The following is a 9,025-nucleotide window of genomic DNA, read 5'->3' as shown; positions in this document are numbered from 1 at the left end:
GTTTTTGGTGAATTTTTCCCCATATATCACCCTATTATCAACATCCTTTATGAATGTCATATTTTGTTACAGACCCTGAAAGAACACTCTTATAACTGTAAACTTAACCACAATCCTTGGCCACTCCAGAGCTCCATAGGATATAGTCACCTGTTTGACCCTCTAGCTTTCCTTTAATCATCATGGATGGCCCAAAACTTTCCTTCTCCACCACATTCACACTTAAACTTCAGTGATGGTAGTTACATTCTTATTGCTGTTCCACCATCACCACTGTATATTAGCAAAATGTTACACTCAGCTTTATTATAATTTCTCCCCAGATTCATTACCAGCTCTCCAAACTCTGCTTCCCTTCTACATCCAGGATATTGAGTATGATTTCAGAGGCAACATCCTCTCAAATCTGATGGGAAATAGCATTCTTTCTTGAGTTCTTTTATGCTATTGGTTAATTCTAGAGAGATTGAGGTAGACCTCCTGGGTTGAAGTATAAATTGCCAACTCCTGTTCCTACAGCAGTGGTTATGCTTAGGACAGCTAAGAGAACAATGAGGAGAGGTACTGTCCTAGACATAAGCTCACAAAGAAAATATAGGTAACAACAAGACAAGCATATGTCAACCAAAGTACAATTCTTTAGAGAGCCATTCTTTTATCTTACAGGCACATCCATCAACTGTTTAGAAAATGAATTAAGTTTCCTGAGACTTTCAACATATTCAGTATCCTTCTGCATACGATCTAGATATAAGAGATATTGTTAAATTCACCAGGTATACAGGTACAGCACTTAATACTAATAAATGCACAAGTTCTTATTTGAGCTGCAATTAACAGATCTAAGTTCCAGGTTTGCAATACCATACATGTTGTCTTCCTATGGAATAATTATGTTTGTTTAAGGTTTACTCATATTACTTTGATAATTATTGCTCCACTTAGTATGTCCACACAGTCAGCATGCTTTGACACCAGTGATCCTAGAGAGAGGCCCTAGTGTTTCACTGGCCTGGTGCATACCATGCTTCAGGACTACGAAACAGAGCCAGTCTGGAGGCAATATCATTGTAAATCTGGTCATATTGAGCCATTGTTGGCTGCTGCAGGAGTCCAAAACTGGATTCTACTGTCCACCCACTTCAGGATCATGTTGAGATGTGGTAGATACTTTCATTGTATTAATGGCCAGAGTGACCACCTAGTGAATAACTCAAAAGGAGAGGGACCATGCAGAGTATTTGGATTTGTGTGCATGCACAGGAGAGTTTGACAATACTGAAGTCTATCCATTTGAATTTTCATACACTTTCTAAATACTTCCAATGTAATATAAACATCAAATGAACTTAGCTATTTTAGTACTTTACATTTTACTTCTACACCTTTACCAGGATTACATTAATTAGCAGGTATTTTACTTCGGCAGTACAGAAATAACTGCTTTCTTCATTATTTTATGAACCCCTAAGATTGCCAATGAATCAAGATTATCTTTCCCTTAACACCACATTAACATGCAGATTGAGGTCGCCTCTAACAGGTTATAACTTTTTGTTATTGTTAGGCCTCAAGGCAGGGCCTTTATGGATAACCAGAGATGATATAAAGAAAACTTCAACACAAGTTAGGCAAACTCACATTTATTATGTCTGCAGAGGAAAGGAGCCAAGGTCTGTCTAAAGTGACTCAGCCCCCACTCCCAATGTTGCAATTTCACTCTTGCTTAAATACCCAAGTTACTACTTAGCATTTGCATTGATTTTGCATTAGTGTTTATGCACCTAGGTGAGCACACATAGCTGGTTATATAATTGTATGATTAGTATGATCAGGAAATCATGCTTGCTACACACTGCATGATCAAAAAGGGGGCAGATAACTCCACCCCTGCTTGGGAAATTTACTATGTTAATTAAGCAAGTTGAAGTAAGGACAGCGAGGGACTTCTTCTGTGCAAGTCCAGCCAAACGATTGAAGCTGGTTTGCATACTTCACTGCTTCAACAGGATATTGTTGACCACCAAAAATGGAATTTGGCAGAAAGAGAGGGTTGCATCTCATGATTTCTGATTTGCATACAATTTTTTCCTTTGTATCCTAGTAACATGGAGAGAAACAATGACTATAATCTCAGCAGGAAGTAGTTACAGAAGATCTGAGCTATGTCCCTTTCCCCTGCAATAAGAATATCACCAAGAACTAGAAGGAGGGAACTGAAGGAAGGAGGATGACCTAATACCTGAAAATAACTTGTTTCTCTTCTATAAAGCTAGGAAGGTTGCATCTAAGCTAAATAAAATTGAAACCATTATTTTTATGCAAGAAAAGTTCTGTTTTTTCTTTAATAAAATGCTAAGATTTTGATTAACCTCAAAAGCATACTTATTCCCAGGATCTGGAGTATATTATAATAGTTTGATTTGTTTTAATTGTAATTTAGAAGGTACTTTTCCATAATTTTCAAAGAATTTTTCTTTATTTACTGAAAATTGACAATTGGATTATTAATTGGATATTAATTTTTAGATTGTTAAAATGATGAAATTGGGAAATTATGAGTCATGCTTTTACCAGATTTTATCTAGATTCTTGGTTATGCTGCAGAAATGAATTTCAAGAGCATACTGGGTGAGTTAGGTCAGTAATTCAGGTAGGGAGGGAAGAGAAATGAGAGAAAATAACAGAGCAGGAGCCCAGGTAGAGAGGAAGGGGTAAATCCCTCTTATAGATTATAAATCCCTAGGTTTATTTGTGTGGCCATGTGGCAGAGGAAAAATGATGAGAGAAGCCCACAGAGGGCAGGAACGGGTCCAGAGGCAAGACAGCAGGGCAAGATCACTCTCAGGCCTCATGGTTTGCTTTATAAACTATTAATTATTCCACTTCTTTGCTAATGGCAGGGGATGGGTTCCAGCTATTTGCTGTTTTGATTGATTACCCTTCCCATCAATCCCTTAGTAAGAAACCAAATATAAATTCCCTAGGGAATATGCAGGACTTTTCCTTGCTCTCAGAAGAAGTTTTTATTCTGGATACTAGAATCTTGATGATGGGGTCTTCCAGCAGCCATCTGGGGGGCTTCTGATGTCCACATGGACCTCCTGTCAGGTTCCAGATCCATCTATTAATTCTCTATCTTACTAGCCTGCTTCATCCCCACCTGTGACTTTTTTGTCAAGATATGGAAATGTATTTGGAAACTTTTCTTCATCCCAACTCAACTTGAAAACCTCTTCCCCAGGGAAGCCCTCCCTTCTCCTGGGAAGGGGGACCTTCCTACAGGGCTCCTTCAGGCTATTGCCTTAGGCTGTAGTCCACTGTTTGCCTCTTTTACCCTAGCTGTGCTCAGTGAGCCTGTAGGAGACTTAACTGGAGGGCTGAGCTTCCCCCTCAGGGTCCCTGCATCTGTAGGTCTGGGTGGGACCATGAATTTGCATTTCTAAGCAGCTCCCAGGTATCTCTGATGCTATTGGTCCAAGGGTCACACTTGGAAAACCCCTGGCAGACTAAAGTCCAGGAGGACAGTTATCTCTCCAGCACCTGGCCCACTGCCTGGCACATAAATTGTCCGAGGAACCAGGTTTTTTTTTTTTTTTTTTTTGAGTGCCTTGCCCTGGACCCCATCTCGTGTCAATGTTCATTGAGAGTACAGCACACCAGGCCTGTGGGAGGCACTGGGCTGCAGCAGAGACTAGGTAGACATGCCCTGGGGAGGGGTGAGGGTGGGGACACAGACTGTGGACAAATTTGTCAGAGAGTCGCTGGTCCCAGTGGAACCATAAGGAAGTGCAGGGTGCTGCAAGGGACCACTGGTTTGACCTGGGAGGTGAGTGTGAAGTTTAAGCTAAGAAAGTCCAGAGGCTGCGTGGACCTTCCCTCTCAACTCCCTCCCCTGTGAGGGCCCTTCCACCCTGAGACTCTTGGATTCCATCTGGAGGTTGGTTGGTTTGTTGTGGATGCTTTGGAGTCAGAAAACACCTAGGCTGAATTCCTGGCTCCTCCCATGCCCTGCTGAGCTGCCTGGAACACTTTTCTTAACTAATATTCTAACAATTCTTGCCTGTTCTGTGGATTCAATAGGAAAGTATGTGATGGTCATGGGTGTGATTCAGGCATGAGAACACAAGCCACACCTACAGACCGTGAAAATGACAGACCTTTCTGATAATCTCATCCATGAACACACATGGGAACTTCAAGCAGAAGACTTACACAGGAATATTCCTTAGATGATGCTGGAACATCAAGACAACTGAAATTCTGAAGCTGTTGAGCTTCTAATACCAGGTGGGTTTCATGAACATTGTTCAATGGATATTTTGTAAAAGTTTCTCAGAGAGCTTTGGTTCATCAATGCATCTGGATGTAGGACTTTTTTTAAACTAGGAATCTTCAGCTACCTCAGCATCCACTGTTGCCCTTGTTTTGAATGTTTGTTCATAAAAAGCAGATGTTTTATTTTTTTCATTTGGATTTGTGTGTATTAACATTCTCTCTCTCTGTCTGTCTCTCTCACTCTAGCATATGCATTTCATGTCGCATTTTCCAAACTTTCCAAGTGTTGATAATTTTTTTCCATTACTACTGTGACCTTGCTTTTTGGTGCAAAATTTGACCCTCAGTCATTGCCCACAGTGATTAAAGTGTGATTAAGGGCAGGAAAATAGACTGTGTAAAAAAGAAATGGTATCATGGTGGCACCATTTCTTCTCCACTAGCAACTCGACTTCTATATTCAGTTTGCAGGTCAAACAGCATTTTCTCAGTGCAGGCATGGTAGCTGTCTCAAAGATACAGCTGTCTTTCCACTCCCACTCAGTCATCTAAGGCCACTTTCTCACTAGATATGGAAGGTGATATCTGTAATGATTCCTTCACCAAGACATGTTGAAACATGCTCATAATTTCTTTGATGAAAGATGCCATAAAGTGGCATTAAAATCAGGACTGAGAGTAACTTTCAGGTCTTAACTAAACCTCTCCCTCCTAACTTTTGATGAGACACCACAAGGGAGCAATCTCCTGGTTTAGAATTCTTACATCTTTTTGTGGGAAGAGATCTTTGTGTTGTGGTTGTATTGAATGAAAGGTTTCTGCTCTCTGTGTATTACCCAGGCCTCATTTTTCTTGAGTTTGTGAACATCAAGGGAGTCAAATTTTGTTCCACCATTGCTATAGAATTGTCTGGATTACTGATGTTCTTCCACCAAAAATGTTTTTATATGCCATTAAAAAAAATTCTAATGGCAACAGAGTGCAAATGCAGGACAGAGCAAATAAGTGAAATGCTGTATAAAATATGCCTTACAATGCCTTTGGGAAAAAATTAGCTCTCTAACTGTTCATAGAAAACCAAATAAAACCTAAGAAAACACCATGCTTTTTAAATGGACACACTGCTGGGAAATTATATGCCTAGATGCTTTACCTTTTAAGCAGATGATGCTGTGAAAACTAATGACTTCCCTGATATGTACTGTAAGTGTTAGCACTGATCTCTTTTTCCAGTGCAGCACAATTCTGTGTTTGGAACCATAAAAGCTTTGCAACAAAAGTCCTCTCTGGTTTCCTATAATTTATGTGAAGAAACAGATACCGACACACACTCACATCCAAATAATGATTTTATTATTAACAGACTAGATAGCATAGAGATTATGTGACTATCATTAACAAAAGCTTTAACTTTTTAGGGCAAAATTACACTGAATATCCTACCTTAAGTTTTGGCCCCCCTTTTTTGGGGGAGAGGGATCACTTTTGAAACTCAGACTTCAGTGTATACCCAATACATTTTAATTTAAGTGAAACATTTTAAATTTGAGAAATTTTAATTACTGTTTTAATGTTTGTCTTGAGAATGGTAATTATATGAAATTGCTATTGCAAATTTATTTTCAATATGGCATGGCTGTAAACCATGGATTTCCCCCCTTTATACAAAGACATTGTAGATAATTAAATGTTGTTTATAGAAAGGCCATTAGTTTCTTGTTACACATTTAGTCTGATTTTTGTTGCTTATCAGGTTTAATATTGTCCTTAAAATTGTTGATGCTAAGTTGTGTTTAATTTTTCTAATAAAAGATATAAGTTGTAAGAAAGGAATTCTTTCAGCTTTCCTATATATCTGAAGAAACTTTTATTTGATCTTCCTTTCTTGGTGTTAAATTTTGTTGTATATAATTCTTATTTTAAAATTTTAATTGTAAAAGATGCAATGTTACAGAAAAATCATGCCAAAAATACAGTTTCCCATAACCCCCCCTATGGTTGACACTTTGCATTAGTATGGGAATTTTTTTACAACTGATGCAAAATATTAAAATTGTACTATTACCTATGGTCCATAGTTTATGTTAGGTACATTTTTCCAATGTACCTATTATTAACACCCTGCATTAGTGGGGCATATTTGTTATAGCTAATGAAAAAAAGTTTGCTCTTGTTCTGTGAACTATAGTCCATTGTTTATAATAGGGTTTGTTGTGTTACTCACACTTATGTTTTATTTATTAATTTTTAATTTTTATTTTAATAATATATATAACCTAAAATTTCCTCTTTTAAACACATTCATGTATATAATTCGATATTGTTAAATTCATTCACAGTATTTTGTTATCTTCAACACCATCCATTTCCAAAGCTTTACAATTAACTGAAATAGAAATTCTGTACAAATTAATCATTAACTGCAATTATCTACCTCCAACATGAACCCTGGTAGACTGTGTTCTAGATTCCAACTCAATGAACTCGCTAATTCTAGTATATCATATCAGTGAGATCATACAATATTTGGCCTTTTGCATCTGGCCTATATCACTCAGAATAATAATGTCTTCAAGGTTCACCCATGTTATCACATGAATTCTAAACTTAGATAACTGAAGACCTGACAAAGTGTCTTCCAACAATGCTGTACCATTTCATATTTCCACTAATAATGAATAAGTGTTCCTGTTTCTCCACATACTCCCCAATACCTATAATTTTGTCCCTTTTAATAGTGTCCCTTCTACTGGGAATGAAATATTATCTTGTGGTTCTGATTTAAATTTCCCTAATAGCTAGTGATATGAAATATATTTACATGTGCTTTGTAGCCATTTGTATGGCCTCTTTGCAATAATGTCTATTCAAGACATTTGCACATTTTAAAATTGTGTTCTGTGACAATTTATTGTTGAGATTTAAGATATCTTTATATATTCTTGATGTTAAACATTTATCAGATATGTGTTTTTCAAATATTTTTTCCCTTTCAGTTTTGTGGTGTGGTTCTTTGATGTATGAATGGTTTTTTTTTAATTTTCATGAGTTCTCATTTACCTATTTATACTTTATTCATTGTGCTTTGGGTGTTGAGGGAAGGCCCGACAGTGCAGCCGTCCAAGCCATGAGACTTGCGCTACAAGACACGGGACTATGAGTAAACTCTAGCGCCCACATGCCCTTGAGTAAACTCAGGGATGGTCTTCAAAGCGCTGAGTCTTGGGGCGAGGACAGTGCGCATGCGCTGCGCCGCCATTTCATCTCCTTCCGCCATTTTGTCTGGTAAATCTATAGTTATCATATATAGACATATTGCTGTCCCAACCAATCAGATAATGTTTCCACATTCACCCTATATAACTCCCGTCCACTACCCCCTCCCCGGACTCGCTCGCAGATCGCACATAAGCCCGTGTGCCCTGGCTCCCCCGCTTCTGCCAATAAAGCTGTCTACTTCTCCTGGCCGTGGCTTGCGTGAGTTTGTAGTGTGGTCCCCCTTCGCTGACTAGCAGCCCCAGCCAGCAGTCCCCGGCACACAGCTGGTGAGGTGTGTCGACAGCCCACGGCTCGCGAAGGCAGTTGTGAGGGCAGCCACTGTGACGGCAGTGGCTGAGAAAGTGAAACCAACATCCATGCTGGCGGCTCGACTCCCTGCCGACAGGTGTACAGTAAAAAACCATTGGCTAACACACAATTTGAAGATAATACCCTACATTATCTTCTAGGAGTTTTGTAAGCCTTTTCCTTAAATTTAAGTCTTTAATCTACTTTGAATTATTTTTGCATTTGCTATTCGATGGGTGTCCTCCTTTGCTCTTTTGCATTTGGATTTTAAATTCAACCAGCATCAGTTGAAGAGACTACTTTTTCCCAATTGAGTGGTCATGGGAGCCCTGCCAAAAATCACTTTGCTATATACCCAGAAGAACTGAGAGCAGTGACACAAATAGATATCTGCACACCAGTGTTCATAGCAGCATTATTCATGATAGCCAAAAGTTGGAAACAACCCAGGTGCCCATCAAATGATGAATGGAAAAAACAAATTGTGGAGTATACACATGATAGAATATTATGCAGCAATAAGAAGAAATGAAGTTATGAAACATATGACAACATGGTTGAACCTGGAGGACATTATGTTGAGTGAAACAAGCCAGACATAAAAGGACAAATATTATATGACTGCCCTAATATGAATTAAATATATATGTGAAATATGAATATGAGAAATATGAATATGGGTAGAATTGCATATATAAGACCATTTTTCCTTGAAACTGAACAAATGTAAGTTAATAGTACAAAACTTTAATATCAGACCTCCCAAAAATTATACTAAGTGAAGGATACCAGATTTAGAGTACTATATATTGTATAATTCCATTTATATAAAATGTAAATATAAATCAATTTATAAAGATGAAAAGAGACTAGTGGTTATGTAGTTCTGAGGAAGGAATGCTAAGGTGTATGGAGTATTGCTTTTTGTAGTAATGAAATTGTTCTAAAGTTTTTGAGATGATGGATGTACAATATTGTGATTATACTAAAAGCCATTGATTATACACTTTGTATAGAATTGCCAGAAACAGCAACTATAAACAGTGGGAGAAGCTTGGAGAGATTGAGTGGTGAGGAATGTTCTTGTTTGTCTGTTTTGTTTAATTATTGAAGTAATGAAAATGCTCTAATAATGACAGAAGTGATGAACACACAACTATGTGATTATAGCAAATACCAT

This window comes from Dasypus novemcinctus, chromosome 22, assembly GCF_030445035.2.
Source record: "Dasypus novemcinctus isolate mDasNov1 chromosome 22, mDasNov1.1.hap2, whole genome shotgun sequence".
Lineage (NCBI taxonomy): Eukaryota > Metazoa > Chordata > Mammalia > Cingulata > Dasypodidae > Dasypus > Dasypus novemcinctus.
The sequence above is the reverse complement of the archived record's forward strand: the minus strand, read 5'-3'. Positions refer to the sequence as shown.